Below are 17412 nucleotides of genomic sequence, written 5' to 3' on the forward strand. Positions count from 1 at the left end.
TCTTTTCCCATAGCAGCCCCCTTCCTCTAGAGATTTCACCTAGTACTTTCACCAGGTACCCCCTCCCCACAACAGGTAGAGACTGGTCGTGCTAAAATATTCCTTCTCCGCAAACCATTAAGCTGTCAAGCTGAGGTAGAGAACAAATCCAGAGAGAGCTGTTGCTGGAATGCTAATGGCGACCACTGTGATTATTTTCTCTGCTCTGGACAATTCCTGCTTCGACTTTGCTGCCCCGAGGTCATACTCTGTGATCTTTGGATGCTGATGGAAGAGACATGGCTTGATGTAGAAAATAACCGGGGAGATTATGTCTTGATAGAGATGGAGGTAACTGGTAGAGGAGATTTTTGGTTTTTTTTTTCTCATTGTTTTCCTTTTGACATCCACACAGGTGTCATATAATGGCTCCTGGTTCCAAACCCCCCTATCCAAAGGAAAAACAACCTCTCCATAAATACCTTGCCCACGTCAGTGAAATAGCTGTGTTCCACACTTGAGTACCATTTTCGAGGACACTTTAAATAGAGCATCGGTCGCTGCTTTCAATTTAACGTGTGAATGGGAGCCGCTGAGGCAGGCAGAAATGATAAGGTGTGGGGACAGGCTCACAACTTCCGTTGGTGCGTCTGCTCAGACTTTTAACAGATCCACAGGCATTTAAGGCATCTCAGGGACATGTCACATGCAAGACTTACTCAACAAATGAAGGGACACCTCCTATGCACGTGCAAAGCTAAGGTCCTAGGCATAGCAGGAGACACAAAAGGAAAATGAAGTTCATCTTCTAGATGAGATGGGCTTTGTATACAAAATACAGTGGTTCAAGAAAAAATGGTATAAATGGCACAAAATAGGTAAAATGCTCCCATTTAAGTTCATAGGAGAGGCGGGTGGCCTCAGTTTTTTTTTTCTTGTGTAAAAACTCCTGCTGAGTTTTATGAGGATGAAATGAAATCATGTATGATGAATGCCAAGAACAATGGCCAGAACTAAATACGTGTTCCATAATGGTAGCAGGAGTCCAAAAAGTAAGATTAATATTGTTGACATTAAATTATTATTGATAATTTTAATCATAAATCTGGTTGAAGGTAAAAACAGGAAGATTATTGGATAAAGCCTGATAGATGATAGGTAACATCTATTCAGGTGAAGCTGAAGAAGTCGGGAATGTGTATACACGAAGGTACAGATGCAAAGAAATTGGGGACTTGCTTGACTTTCTGCATTTGTATTACAACATGTCTGGATGTAGGTTTCTTTTCATCTATCCTGCTTAGAGTTTGTAGGCCTCCTTGAATCTGTGTATTGATATTTTTCTTCAGTTTTGGAAAATTCACGGCCATTACTTCCTCAAATAATATTTATTCCCCATTCTCTCTCCTTCTTTGTAGAAATCCAATTAAATAGGTAAAGACCTTCTCATGATATCCTCTATGTCTCTTACCCCCCCCCTTTTTTGTATTTTTTATCCTTCATTTCACACGGATTGTTTTGCCCTGTCCCCCACTTCATTAATTATCTCTTCAGCTGTGTATAAATTCTTGCAAAATACCTCCAGTGAGTTCTTAATTTCAGTTGCTATATTTTAAGTTCTAGAATTTCTTTTTGGTCCACATTTCAAATCTGCTATGTCATGTTTATAGTTTCTAGTTTGCTGCCGGGTTTTGTAATCTTGTCTTATTTCTACTTGAAAATGGTGAGCATCGTTATTTTAAAGCCAGTGCCTGATCCCTGCAGTATCCAAAAAACTTGCAGGTCTATTTTTGGTTCTTATTCATGTTTAGTTGTTTGCTCGTGTGCTTTGACATTGTATTCAAAGATTTGTTTGTGGGAATAATCTGATGACTAAGATAATGTTACTACATTCTTCCAGAAAGTGTTCTAATGCTTCCGCCAGGTGACTGACTTACAATATGGCATAACATTAATTATACTTCAGGGACAGAGATTTCTCTCAGCTGCTCAAAGTTGGACTTCAAAACTTGCAAGAACTGATTTACTTATAGTTTCAGCCCCAAATGCTATAACCTTGATAGGCTCTGAATTGCAGCTTTTTTGTCCCCTACCCACCAGAAAGCTGTGAAATGCAATTCTTAGACCTTCATCTGCCTCTTTAGAAACCAGCAAAAAAGTCTCACTCCTCTGGTAACTTATTTCTTGATTTCCATCTTCTTCCAAAATCTGGCCCTGTAAATCCTCACCACCTTGCTAGCTTTTACATGTTTTCAAGCACACTTCTGAAAATATCTTTCCCACTCGCTGAATGTTTCTCAATAGGTGGGTCCGTCTGGATTAGCTAGTCTGCCATTCTCCGAAACAAATGTCCCGCAAATAATACATGACATGACTCGAACATTGGATTTATATTAGGGAGGAAGTAAAAGAGAAAGCCAAATATAGGCTGATTCTAAAATATTTCTAACTTCATAACCTAGGCTAAAAAAGGAACGGTGTTCAATCATCTATTGGGAGCCATTGAAGATTCTTGAGCAAGGGAGGGGTTACCTGAGAGCTAGCCTTGAGGAAAATGAATTGGGCTGCACATGCTTAATACATTGGAGGGGCACGAGATCAAAATCAGGAAGGAGAGCTATCAGGCTTTATCAAGCTTTTAGAGAAAAGGTAAACACACAGGAACTGGGGGAATAGCGGCGAGACCCAAAAGAGAGGCAGATGGGAAACACAGGGGCATCATGTGAGTGAGGACACAAACCAGGGGCCAGCGACAGGAATTGGCCCAGGGGACAAAACCCGATGAACAGAATTAGGAGAAAAGTAGAATGATTCGATTAGTCAGTTATGGAGAGTGACAGTGGGGGGTGGAGGGAAGGAGAGGGAAGAGCCAAAGATGACACTGAGGTTTTGAACAGGAAAAACTCAAAGATGGGAATTAAAGTTTGGGTTTGGGGAAAGAGAAGAAGGAGTCTACACCACACCATACCCATCCTCCTTTTAGTCATGAAATAGCTCCAAGACAAGAATTCAGTTGGAAGTTAGTGACAGTGGTCACTCTGCAGCCCAGAAACGTCCCAGAGGAGAGAGAACGGCATGTGAGACTAAAGAGCCTGCCCCTGGAACACATCCACTCTCAGTGGCACGTGGACAAGCAGGTGGAACAGCCTCTTGGGGGGTAAGGAGGTCACCCCATTTTGTGATATCAGAGATCCCATAAGTGACATTGGCTGACAGCACAATTCTTGCTTGGGGCAAGAGGAAAGCTCCCAGGTCCCCTTGTTAATAACTAGAGATCCTGGGGCATCAGAACACAGCCAGGAGGTTTCATGAAAATACACAGCTCACAGAAACAGACTCAAGTGTGCAGAGGGTGAGAGGTGCACATCCCATCACTATGTGACAGATGATCCTGGGGGACTCCTAGGTCTGTCATTATCGGTTCCATTGAGTGATGAGAAGGTGCCCACTAGGGTTAACTTCCCAGGTTTCTAGGTAAAGACTGAATCCAATGGAAATGTAAACCTTTAAACTATAATCACGTCTTTCTCAGCCCAGATGTCTGCCACGTACTACAGATATTTTTCCCCATCCCCTCCCCTCCATTTATATGAATGAGTGTCAAAAGGTAGCTACCTGTGAGGAAATAACTTCTGCTCTCACTGTGGGGATCTGGGAGATGAAATAAGATAAAAGTAAAATGTTACTTGAGGAAGGGCTATATAATTTCATAAATAAGTTACCGCCCTTGGCATTGATCTGAGCTGAACGTGTGCTACAGATGGAGAGCAGCAAGCCACATCGAGCAAGGCTCACCACACATGCATAACCTGTCTGCTCCTGCCTTTTTTATTAATTGTCTGTACGGAATCCATAAGATCTGAAGGAAACAAATGCACTTTCTTCTTCCTGTCCTATCCTAGGACTCCTCTCTCTCCCACCTCAGACCTGAATTCAAGAGTGGGCCAGCCACTCTCCCAGTATCCTCTGGGGTCAAAAAGTTCCTAGTAGTTCTCCCAAAAGAACTCCACCTCCTGCCATCCCTTCTTAGGCTCCTGTGGGCGGCTTTAGTTTAACCCAATGAAAGCTAGACAGTAGGTATGGGTACTGATGCAGAGTGAGGCCACCAAAACAACAATGGCCCAGGGATAGTCCACAAGCCCCCGGAGGGTATGGCAGTGTTTGCCAGTTCACCACCAAACCCCAGCTCCTGGCACTGTCCCCGGCATAAAGAAGGCATCATCCAGCATCAATACTGCAGCTGTTGAACTGAGATCCTGGGATGAGGAAAGCAAGCCAGGCATCACTTCTCTTCAAATAATTCTTAAACGTTTTGCCACCTGGGAGCAGGGCAATGGATTGACCTGATGTTTTTCTCACTCTTTCATTACACAGTCCCAAGGAGGGTACCTTTCCAGACTCCTCAGAAAGGGAGGGCTATATTATATGACTTTGCCGTGTTTTATGTAAGCAAAGAAGGAGGATGAGGATAAGATCCATTGGGGTGAAGGTGTTAAGAAGTGTAACAGGTAGAGAAAGGTCTGGCTGATAGGCTGACATCATCTGCCACAAAGCTCCCCAACACCTGTGGGTCTGGGCCTCGCAGACTATTCCTGTTGACTGATGAAACAATGTTACATATTTAGAACGGAGGTCAGAGCAGGGGAGGGGACCACCAGTAACCCACTGACCCTGGAAACTGAATAGTACTGAATGGTCAGTCATCTTTGCTAACTAGCTAGTCCAACAGTTGCTTTAACAACTGCCCCAACGGACAAGGTGCTCCAGAAGGGTGCACCTGTCTGAGCCAGACATAGGTCTAGTTTCCCTCTGTGATGTTCTAGTCACCCCACACCCCCAGACCTGGGGCCTTGTCCTCTAGTGACAGCTTCAGGAACAGGACCATGCCTACTCCCAAAGCTAATTTTTGGAATGAAAAACAATGGTGGCACTTACAGAAAAGTTTTGAACGTGGATATGTGGAAATGGATGTTTCCAGGACCACATGAAATCTAGTATCCAGGAGGGGACAAGTATTAGACATCCCCTTGGTGGGGCTTATTCTCTTGCTCCTCCAATCTCTGAGCCCTGAAGTCAGAATCCACTCTATTTTCATCTGTCAAACAGCAAAACATTCCATGGGCCTAAATGAAACACAATTGTGATTTGGCCTGTGGGTTTCCAGTTAATAGTCATACTTGAGAACCACTGGTTTAGGGCCAATTTGAGAATCACTAAATTTTGGGAGGATGCTTCTCAACCATGCCTAGAAAGACTCTCTCCTTCCTCTCCTCGGATAACATTGGCCAACCCTCTGATGCAAAAGGAGCCAGTGGCCTCGTCGTCTGCTCTAAGGTAGCCCTCTGGCTCCTCCAAGGGAAGGGGAGGAAGATCCCATTCTTAAGATCATCATTCAAGGTGATCCAGTCTCACTATCCCACTGTCAGGCCAGGGGCGGACTCCACAACCCCTATCACAAGCGCACCCACTGCTGGCTCGGGGTATTTGCTGCTGAGAAGGGGATATGCCTCACCGATGTCCTAATTCATATGTCAAAGTCCTTGAAGATCCTTAGAAACTCATAGACTTGAGCCTCCCTTGCCCATAATCTATAGAAGAAACAAAACTGAGATGATTCTAAAACATGATCATTCACAACATCTAAAACTTGTCCTTGAGAAGAAAAAAAAAGAGGAAGAAATAACTCTGTATCTCCTAAAGTCTGTTCTCCCTGCAGTGGATCTAACAGACATCAGTGAAACCCTCCAGAAGCATGTTCTGCATAGGAACATGCATAGAACACGCATAGAAGCATGCTGATAGGATCAGCAGAGAGCCATTGCTCAAACTTTAGCAGGAGCCACTGAGCATCATGTCCTGAGTGTTACTACTTTCCACCCAAGCAGCAAGAAAGGGTCAAGGAAGGACACCCACAAGCACACAGTCTCATGCTTCCCTTCTCTTCCATCACACCTCCCCAGGGTCACAGCAGGGGAGAGTCCTCACAAGAAGGTTTGAAGACAAGAAAGGGGAAGGGAAGAGAGAGAGGGTGCTGCACTGACATGGATTTGCACAAGGTGGTTTTGACCTTAAAATCTCCTTTGCCCATCCTAGTGGGTTCAGCATGTTGCACTGCAGGGTGGAGGAAGTAAAAGAGAAGGAATCCAATGGGTGTATCAAGTGGAAAAGCCTAAATGAAAGGAGAATTTCAACGAAAGCTATTTGTGAGAAGATCTCCACAATGTAGTGTCACTGTGGCCAAAAAGGGCCACCGTTAATTCAGGGCCAGACGCAGTCATTTAGATTCAGGAACAGAAGGGGTCAGGTGTTGATAATCCCTCGAGTACTGAGATTTTTTAATGATACACTGGAGATCTGAGCGGGGAAGAAACACCATCAGTGCGAATGGCTGCAGCTCATCCCCCACCTGTGAACCGACACCAGTAACAGTGATCTTTCCTTGGACTTCCTAAACTGACTGATCACCAGATCCCCCTCGAAACCTTTTCCAGAAGGTTCTCCATCTCCACCTCCACTCCCAACACTCTTGGAGATTCCGATTCAAGCAGCCTGGGATCAGGCCAGAGAATCTGTACTTTCTCAGAAACTCCTTCGTTGATCCTAGGATAAGCAGGGCTTGGGAACCATGAGTTCAACCCATGAGATCCACAAAATGAAAATACGTAAGTCAAATGCCAAACTAGCCCATCTGGTTTCACTATTCAAGGAAAGGAAGGCCAAAAGTATGCCAATCTGTTACAAGTGGCCTGAAAAATACATTTATTTTTCAAATACTTCCTCTCCTGACATATTAAACTGAATTATAAGAGGCTAGCTCCACACTGATATTTTCCCTGATTCCTGCTCGCAGAGATAATTTGAAGCTGAAATTCTTCCCAAAAGGAAGACGTAGTAGGGCCCGTTCTTTAACAATGTTTGTCGTGGGCCAGGAATTTGTGCTGAGCACTCGACATATGTCATCTCACTTAACCCTGTAAGGAAAGTATCATCATCCCATTCTATAGATAAAGAAGTAGCCTCAGGGAGACTTCAGTAACTTGCCTAAGTAGGACATCCTAGGATGTGAATTGCCTCTAGATCTGATCCCAGAGCCTTTACCTTTAAGCCTGCAGCATGTTGCTTCCTTAAACCTTCCGATGTCTACATCTCTGTTTAAGTTTCTGGGTCTTTGAAGGTCACTTAACAAACATCTCCTCCATGCCGATGTAGTTCCTTCTGTGCCTTTGCCAGGGTTTCCATGAATGGTTGAGGATGCAGCGGGGGATAGAAGTCAAGAGAAGAGCCTGGGAGCTACATAGGGCTCCTCCTGGAATCAGCTGGTAAGGACAGAGCTGTTCCAGAGATTCTGACTCATTTGTCTACCGTGCACAAGAGCCAAAGGGCAGGCATTCCAGATCCACAGAGAAGATAGGGAAGGAGTAAAAGCCATCAGGACCCCACAGACACCTGCCAAGAGAATCAGATCAGGGGTGCAGATAACAAGAGAGTTTGTTGGTAGCCTGGATTTCTATTCTTTGGACTGATCTCTATTTCAGGCTGAGGCAGCAGCTTGCAAATGAGCCCTGGGATGGCAAGAAACCAGAGAGCACCTCTCTTTGTAGCCACAACTACAGATCCCAAGATCACCATGACCAAATTAGGATGGAAAGACATCATTGACGCACACACGGGCCCCGGGGAGTCTGAGCGTGAGCACATCTAATGCTGTCGAACAAAACGTGAAACCGAAGAAAACACACAGCCAAACAGAGCCCTTTGAATTGGTGGCTTCACTCCAGGGCCGCGGATGGGGACAGAGTGAAGAGAGACAAAGCCTCGCTTTGGAAAGACTCAAAGGAGTTTCTAGGAATGCCACGTCCCAAATCCGGTGGGGTTTGTGAGGGGCTTGGAGAGCCCTGCACATTGAACAGCCCTTAGTTGTCATAGTAGGAAGTGGAGCTCTAGACTCACCCAGCCCTGTCTTTAATCAAATTAAATCCTAATGCAAAATTAATTCAGAGTAGGGTTTAATTCTAACTTCGAGATGACTGAGAAAGGATTTTTATGATAAGCCGATGAGCCCAGGGCAATATCAAGCACATGTAAGGTTTTATTTATTTATTTATTTATTTATTTATTTATTTATTTATTTAATGTCCCATCATTTTGTATGCCTTTGAGGGTTTTACTTGGCAGGGAGTGTCCAGGAAAAGGGGCGCCGATCTGGAGATACTGAGAACAGTGAGAGAGCCTGCAGCTGGATGGACACCAGGCAGTCTGGGTTCTGTTCCCACCTCTTATCCCAGAAAAACCTCTTCTGACTCAGAGTTGGGCATGTTCTCGCCGAAGATGAAGACCAAACATTCTATCGTGCTTTCCAATAAATACCCAACCTAGCTCTTTCCAAAGCTAGAAATGGGGCCCGAATCAATAATGCGTTTTTCCTAACTGATATGAATAAAATTTCACTCCTATCTCCATCACATCCAAGGAAAGGAGAATCCCATGCAACCTAATCACCCCATGCACAAACCATGTATTAATGACTCCCTCCCTCCTAGATGTCTCAGGCAGAGACAGACAGCTGTGTAGTTCAACCACTAGAAATGGCTCTGAACTTGGTTGGACATGAGAATTACCTGAGGAGCTTTATAAAACGTGATGCCTGGGCCCCAGCCCCAGTGACTTCATTATACTTGGTCTCTCCTAAGATTTTTGAAACCTGGAACCACAGATGCTGGAAAAATTTTAAAAGTGAGTGGACACCAAATACCCCAGCGGGTAGATTTCTTGATTCTGGGGGAGCCATTTGCCTCAACCACTACCCACTTTGGTGTTCTAGAAAATGGTAAAGTACGTTGACTGCAGAGAGATGTCCTCAGCAGTTATGCAAACTGCTATTTGGGTTAAGTTACCACCACATATTTAATATTCCCTGGTTTGAGGTTTGTTTGATTGTTTATTGAGCAGTGGGGGGAGGGGGCTGGGATTTATTTTTTTCCTAAAATGATTTTCAAATGCTTCACTCATTTTTGAGGAGGGACATGTGAGTTACAGTTTGAGCATGAGGTACAAAAAGGAGGAGCAGGAGAAGACAGAACAGGTGAGTGGGTCCTCCCGTTACCAGGAGGAGAGGCTGAACCCAGGTCCAGGTGTAGCTTGGGGCAATGACCCAGACTTGGGGAATCACACTAGTGCTAGACAATCTTGCTCTTCTCTTGTTTCTCTCTTGGTGCCTTAAGGCCATACTCCACCCCTGTATCCAATAGGGAGGCATCCCCTGAAGGAGCAGACATTCCCTGAGATGAAAGTCAGGGCTGGAACGTGGGGGTTCAACTGGAGTTTACAGTACCCCCAGCCCAGAGCATGAGAATGAGCACCCCCCCCCCTTTCCAGATGCCCAGAAATGAGGAATGAGTCACCTCTTAAGTCAGGGGCTTGCCCTTGCATTGTGAATCAGGCTAAGTAACCCTCTATGTCACTCTCCTGTTCCCTTCCTTAACCTGGACCCATTGGTAAAGTTAATTCAGAGTTACAGCCTGCCCTCTTGCTGAGAGGGATGTGGGAGCTTAGATTCATGGGGAGCACAACATCAGGGAGTCAGTCAGCACTTCTTGAGCTGCAGGAGGCAATTACTGAACACTTAAAGCAGTTCTGAGTACAGCTTGCTGGTTTAAAAAAATCATCATAATTTAGATTTTAACCAAAATACGATTTTGTTTTGTATTCACAAGGCACTGAGGCCTGCTGTACACAATCACCTCCTTTTGCCCCCAAGGTTTCTGTCGGAGAGACCTACTGGGAAGAGGGGGGAGACAGTCCAGTTCCTCTGCCCACCACAACCCCCAAAACCCACCTTGGCCCAGGGCTCGGATAAATCACACACTCCCATCAGGCTACAATGACCACATCTCTGCCTAAAGCCCCTCATCCCATCTCCAGTTTAGCCCTCAGTCCCCTCTCCCCTCTCCAGCCACTCACACACCACATCCTGCACGTGTCTGGTCAACATCCCACAGGCACTTCAAACGCAGCTCATCAAAACCCAGCCTCTCCGCTTCTACACCTGCTCCTTCTGTGCTCCCTCCTTTTGTTGGTGTAGCATCACCCACAGGGTCTTCAAGCCCCTCATCTAATTACCATCAAGACCTGTTCATCACCATCTGACCCACTTCTGGACCCTTCCTCTCCTTCCCTCACTCCAATGCCTTCACCTCCTCACAGACTGCAGTGTTAGCCTCCTTACGGACTCCCTGACTCAGTCAGGGTCATCCTCTGCCACACCACCCACCACACCCCCAAGACTGGGATCTTTCTAAAAAGTAAATGAAATTAGGTTACTTCACTTGCCAACCCCCTTCTATAGGTACCCACATCCTACAGCATAAAAGAAATCTAAACTCATATTTTATTTTGCCTTTCTCCCATCCGTCCCCCATTCACCTCCCTTCTCCAGGAGACTGTTGACATCTGAGTATTTTCCACGAGTTTCTCCACACTCATAGAATCAAACACACACATAAAGTCATATTACACATGCTTTTCTCCCTCAACAATACCTCATGGAAACCCTCCAAATCACCTGGTTTAGCTATGACTTTATTTGAGGATGGCTATATAATAATCTATGGCATGGATGTACCCTAATTTATTCAGCCATTCCCCTGTCAATGGGCATTCTCTTTAGCCTGCCCCCTCCTCTTTTTGGTGCAAAAACTGATTCCATATAAACATCCTTGCACATATATCCTCGCATATTAGTACTGCTATTTCCATGAACTATATCCTTGGGAACAGGAATTACCATTTTATTAGACGTTGCCAAACTGCTATGTGCTTTTTTGTTGCCTTCTTCACGTGGGCCCAGTTAACTCACAATCAGTGCCACCTTCTAAGTGGACTTAACCCATACGGTAGTCTCGTAGGCACCTCCTCTTACTAAGAGAGGATATCACTGGGATGCCAGAGTGTGTGTGTGTGGTCTGACCCAGAAGTGAGATGAAGGATGCCAGAACTATACACTAAGCTGCCATGGGCTTTGGGGAAAAGGTAGAAGGGCAAGGTCAATGGAGAAAAGCAGAAGGTACCATAACGGTGCCCTTGGCTAAGACTCACTCTTGTTAACATTGGGGGCAATGAGAGATAGATAATGCTGAATCTTCTCAAAACTCCTCTTTCCAAACCAATGCATCCCATAATAACATGATTAACCAGCAGCTCCCAGCATCCCAGACACATTACACTGTCTTCCTCTCTGTAACAAAGATACCATTCAGTCCCTATGCAAGGAGCCCAGCACCTAGCCAACTAAAGGGAAAATGTTCCCCCAGAGACTTCTGAAACACAAATCTATTCCCTTTGGGATCTTACGAATTTCTCTTCTACTTGCTTTATTTTTTTTTTTCCTTTTCAACTTACAGATCTTTTTTGTTGTCCACAAAGTTTAGAAATTACCTGTTAAGGAAAGTCTTCCTTGATCTAAGGTAGGTAGCATTACATGCTCTCTCTCCTGGATTGGCAGTGCCCTGTGGGCTTTCTCAGGGCCGTTTTGCCTCTGAGCTGGTCTGCAGGTGCCCTTGGCTCCTGTACATAAAGAGAGACTCAGTGACCAGTCCCAGTACTGCTGGGCTGGAAGGCAGTGGGCCCGGGTGCATCTTGATCCCCACACCAGCTACATAACTTTCTCTTTCTTCCTCTCCTGACCAGATGCGGAAGTGTCAGTAGGAAACTGAGTTTCCTAGATGACTGCATGGAACAAACTCCCCCCACATACTAACTGATATTACTCTGCAATGTGTGAACCCACTGACATTTGGGGGTTGTCCATGATAGAATTCGCCTACTCTGATTAAAACACCACTCCCAAGCAACTCAAGAACAAACAGAATGAGACTATAATAGAAAAGTAACATTCATCCAATCATAGACTTTTAATTACAAAACTCCAGACAGTCCTACAGGCAGAATAGTGAGTGTGCCTGACTCGTTTCGACCATGACAGTCAGCCATCCTCGCATGGATCCAAGCCGTCTGTGAAAGACTGTGTACAGCCAGCCCCACACCCCCTCGGTCGACCCCTCCTCCCCCACAGTTTCCCTTCCCAAAACGCTGAGTGCCTGTGATCACTGAAGGAAAGTGCAATACGATTCTAGGCGTCACCTTTCAAAGAGTGTTAGTGACTGTCAGCGAAAGTGATTTAAACCCTGGAAAAACCCTTATGTCCTTTTAACATCCAAAACTAATCCTCTCACACCAGACATCAATGTTAAATAAACAGAAATTTCCATTAACCTGCACCTCTGTACATTTATTTTTAAAAAGCGGTGTCACTCTCCTTTAAATGAACATACTAATTAGCGTATTAATAAATAGCTGAATGGAATCAATGAGACATGTAATCAAGGTCTGACCAGGAGTCGAGCCAGGTTGAAGGGGGTGTGGGGGAGGAGAGAGAGGGAAAAGAATCTTATTAGCGGGTCTGCTGACGAGGGACATGTAAAATCAATGCCCCACATGCAACCAAGATGCGTTGACAGAGCAGGTAAAGCTGAGTGCTGGTCCCGCCTCCCAGTCTTGGACAGGAAAGCTCCCTGTGAGGGTTGATGTGACAAGCAGAGACAATATTAATCGGGGCTGGAAAAAAACATTCAGAGACTGTGTGTCCAGGTCACAGCTGGCAAACTTACCCAGGACCTTGGTGCTGGAGATCTAACTACTAGACCTTTATTTAAAATCCTGGAAAAGAACAAGCCAGGGGGGTTGTTGTAGTTCTCAGCAAATACTTGCTCTAAGAGAGAAGCCACAAGGGGAGTTGTCTGTTTGAGGTTCACTCCCCTTCAGAAATCCCAGTCCATCAAGAGTAGTTACAAGCACCTTTGCCCCAGGAGATGGGGCGCTGGGGAGCCAAGGGCCTGGATGCTCTAGAGACCACCGTGGGGATGGGAAGGGGGCGAGCCCACTCCTCCATCAGCTCCCCCTTTCCTGTGGCACATTTCAGAGCAGAAAGGCTCTGGAAGGTGAGAAGAAGAAATTCTTTTGCAGGTATGAGGTTTCCAGCTGAAGTGGTGATCTGATTACGTGCAACCCCCACCCCGCCCCTCCCCCACCCCCTACCACCCCAGCTGCTGGAGCTCAGGTCAGCACCCATATACCAAGATACCCCCACCTGGAGACACACAGTCCTGGGCCCAGAAACACAGAACTAGGGGAACCTGGGGCTTCATTTCCCTGGAGATTAACATCCGGAGTAACAGCCTGAGTGCCTTCCCCAATGCCAGCTAAGACACCAGCAGAAGCCAGAAATCTTGCCCTGGGTCTGGCACAGCCTACCATAAGCTGCCTGAGGGTGGTCTTGCCAGGAGTGAGGGGACTGGCTTGTTAGCCCTGGATGGAGTGCTCTGCCTGTGCTCTGGGGCACGTTAGGGCCCCCACGCCATGGAAACGAGGTTCTCTTTAATTGTAATTCCTGGACAAGCAAGTGTCTCTGGGTAGACTTCACAGACAGAAACCCTGCTACTCTGAATACCTATCTCTGGCACCTACATCCACACCCGGATGATCTAGAAGCAGAGTTTGCATCCTGAGGTCTGTTTCTGCCAGCCCCAGGTGTGGCCTGTGATCTGTTCACCCTGAGGTCAGCGTTTCCTGGAATGACAGAGAGAAGGCAGATGAAAGGAAGTGTGGGGACAGGGGGAACAGCGGCTCCCACCACCTTTGAGCTATTTTCCACATTAATACTGATGATGTTTTGCCCCGGGAGACCCATAACACTGCTGGAAGGATCTCCATGTTCCCCCAGACCTCCCCAGACCCATCAGAAAAGCCAAAGGGTGACAGCCATTGGCTTGGGGAGGGCTTCCTGACAGATCCACAAAATTGAATGCAGAAGGCAGGGCCAGAGATACCTGTCCCCAGTCCTAATCCAAACCACAGACACACAGAGCTGGTATTCAGGGGCCTCTCTGTCTGCTTTGAGAGGTTCTAGAAAAGTCTCCCTGTGCCAATCAACATCTCACCACCTCCACCGAATGCCTGAAATGCTACCACTGGATCCTGTTTCTCTGGGTCAAGCATTACACTCTCTCCTCCAACAACCCCCTTCTTAGTGCAACTGCTCCATCACCTCCCCTTCCCTGTGGCCAAGGGGACGCTGAGGACAGTAGTAAGCAGAAGCAGCAAGAGGGGACAAACAGCAGGGTCCCTACTGGTCTAGAAGGCTACTTGGTGAAAATTAGGGGAAGCCGTTATCTCTTGCCTGCCAAGCTTGGTGGGCAGAAGGTATCTTGGTGGAAGAAAAGGCAACCCTGTCCCCAGCAAAAGATGCAGCAGGGCTTGGCCAACAGAGCATGGGCTGAATGCCAGTTCTCACTCGCCCCTGGGTCACGGGCACACAAACCACAGTGGATAGAACTGGAGACCCTACCTCAGGAAGGAAAAGGAAAGACAGAAAGGAAGTACCTTCATTCTGAATGGAGTGTTTAGGAAAAACCCAACTACTTTCCAATTTTGTCCAAGGATGCCCTTTGGAAATTGGGTAGATAGATAGATGTATATATGTATATCTATGTATACATATATAAATACACATTTATATTATATATAAAATTATGTATTACTATATTATTATATTATATATTTATATGTTATTATATATATAAAACAACTATTTTCTAACCAAAAATATCAGGACACATGGTCTGTCAATGGCATGGAATATCTGAAGTGAAGGCTATTCTAACTCCAGAGCCTATGGTCACTGCAGATGGGCTGAAGAACAGAGGATGGCCGTGACAAGGATCTTGGGTGACAGTGTGCCAGCGAGAAGCCTCCCTTCCTTCAGGAGACAAGGGAGAAGCAGCAAGTCTTTCCGTGGTTGTGCCTGCAGCAGAAGGACCATCTCATTCAGAGCTGGTCTGAAGTCTGTTCACCGAGGCCCCATCATCACCAAAATACACCGACGCACCAGAAGTTCCCAGACTCCCCAAGCATCCAGTTCCCTCCATGGTAGCTAATCACCCTTCTCCACAGCCAACCACTGGTTCCTTCCTTTCTCAGCCAGAGTGCTGTTGGGAATAATGCAATGCCTCAAGCTTAACAGTTGGTCATCATGCATGCAGAGATTTTACTGAGTTCAGGGCCTCGAAGAATTGGGCCGGTTCTGATAACCACAGTGCCTCAGGGCAAAGGACTCTGATTGGATTGTGGGACACACACAGTGTAAACTACGAGAAAATCCCAGAGGCCCTTACCATCTCGTTTAAGTCTATCTTGCCAGGAAACAGAGGCCTGGGACTGAAGACAGGCGAGATGGGCTGTCTTCATAAATATCCCACTGGAAGCAGGTGAGCATATCCAGGTAGTCAATGCCACGCATACATGACCCCTTCTTCTGTTGTCCAGTGGACACCATGTCAGCTTTATGACTTTGTCACAGGCAAACATTAGCAAATGCTTCATCCGGCAAAGCTTGACATAATAATCAAGTAGGTATCAGGCAATAACTACCAGCTAATGGTTAGTCATTGCCTTGAGTTAAAGCCAAGAACTTTCTACTTGCTCCCCTCTTAAAACAAATCCAGGGTCCTGGGTAGTAAACCAGAAAAAAAAAAAAAAAAAAAAAACCCAACTATCACCATTGCCTGACAAGAAAAATACATTATCTAAGCTATAGGTGGAGGTCCTATAAAAACAATGTATGTTTACATGTGTGCAGTGGTAAAAAGGATGGCTGTATTATGCACAGATTAGATATATAAATACAGCTGTTAAGTCTAAACTCCAGGCAAGTGCTGGATCTTCCAGAAATGAAGGAATCCCTATACATATGTGTATATATTTTAATGGTGTGTGGGTGTGGGTGTGTGTATGCGTGTGTGTGGGTGTGTGTATGTGGTTTTGTGGCAGAAGTTAAGCAATTCTTTTTTTCCCAAAGTTTATTTATTTTGAGAGTGAGAGAGAGTGTGAGCAGGGGAGGGGCAGAGAGAAGGAGAATGAGAATCCCAAGCAGGCTCAGCTTGTCTTATCAGAGTGCAGAGCCCAATGTGGGGCACAATCTCACGAACCGTGAGATCGTGACCTGAGCTGAAATCAAGAGTCAGATGCTTAACCAACTGAGCCATCCAGGCACCCGCCATATATATTTTTAAATCTTTTTAAAAAAGTCATCCTTAGAGAAAAAGCCAGCCCCTTCCCTTCTTGTCTTGCCATTTGTTTCTAGAACCTCAAAGCAATAGTCCCACAGAAGCCCAGTGTTAGAAACAGATGTGACTATTTATAAACCAAGAAAATTGAAGAGCTTTAATCTAATGCACAGTGGTAAGAAGCGTAACTACCAAGTTTTAGGTATCTGAAGAGTAGACCATAATTTTAAATGATATTATGCCTCCATTTATTGAGCATTTAGTATGTGCCAAGCAGTGTGCATTATGTCACTTAATTGTGATAGTAACCCCGTCATGTATTCTCTTACCTTTTTAATGATAAGGAAATGGAACATCAGAGAAGGTAGGTCATGCCCAAGGTCATACAGCTAAGAAGCCAGGGTTTGATGATGTCTGTAATTTACCTAAAATACTTGTGGTAGAATGGGTGTAAGTTAGTTTTAATTTGCACCCAAGGATGGTTAATCAACATCTGAAGTGCTGTCATCAAAAAGGTATACTCCAGGGTTGGTGAGCCGGCTTTTGATAGACTCACATTATAGTTCACCCCAGTGTTTCACCTCTACTATCTTCATCAGCACTCCTAGGTTTATTAAAGAGCATAAGAGATGTTAGAAATAATTTTTCAGTGGGAAATTAAGTGGTGTCAAAGATAGAATTGTTGGCTAGAAATGCTGTCCAGGAATCTCTGCCCTGTGGGCACAAAAATCTGGCAAGCCCAGAGCATTTTTGGCTCTGCTCTTGGTCTAGGGCTCCCATTGGGTCTATGTTTCATCTTTCCAAAGATTCTGAACTCCAATACCACTAGAAGGTGAACTGAAACCTAAAACCAAATTATTGTTGCAGCTTCTTAAAATAAACCTTCTTGCAAATAAACACAAGTGATTTCAGAGTAATTGAAATGGACTGAAGGTTTATGTCCAACCGAATTCACGCCCAGTATAATGGTATTAGGAGATGGGGCCCTTGGAAAGGAATCAGGTCATGCAGGTGGAGCCTTCTTGAAAAGGGATTGGTGTCCTTATAAAGAGACAGAGACTAGGTATCCCTCTCTTCCTCTCTCTCTCTCAGATACGAGAAGACAGTCAGTTGTTTGTAAACAAGGAAGAGGGTCTATTTTTTTTAAGTTTATTTCTACATTTCGAGAGGGGTGGGGGGAGAGAGACAGAATCCGTGCAGGCTCCGTGCAACATGGAGTCTGACATGGGGTTCTAACTCACCAACCGTGAGACCATGACCTGAGCCCAAATCGAGAATCAGAGGCTTAACCGACTAAGCCACCCAGGCGCCCCAG

General features: G+C 45.5%; 1 protein-coding gene across 3 annotated transcripts in view; it reads right to left on the reverse strand.

Moving 5' to 3' along the window:
• The window catches only part of PLXNA4 (plexin A4), a 445047-nt gene that overhangs the window by 401025 nt on the left and 26610 nt on the right, over positions 1–17412 (reverse strand). The window contains exon 1 of one of the 3 annotated variants that reach the window (XM_045495676.1): positions 16427–16450. The exons of the other annotated variants lie outside the window; for them this stretch is intronic. The gene's annotated coding sequence lies outside the window, so the exon portion shown is untranslated. Of the gene's footprint in view, positions 1–16426; positions 16451–17412 lie in introns of those variants that run through there. 3 annotated transcript variants of the gene reach the window in all.

Source organism: Leopardus geoffroyi, chromosome A2, assembly GCF_018350155.1.
Source record: "Leopardus geoffroyi isolate Oge1 chromosome A2, O.geoffroyi_Oge1_pat1.0, whole genome shotgun sequence".
NCBI classification, from domain to species: Eukaryota; Metazoa; Chordata; class Mammalia; order Carnivora; family Felidae; genus Leopardus; species Leopardus geoffroyi.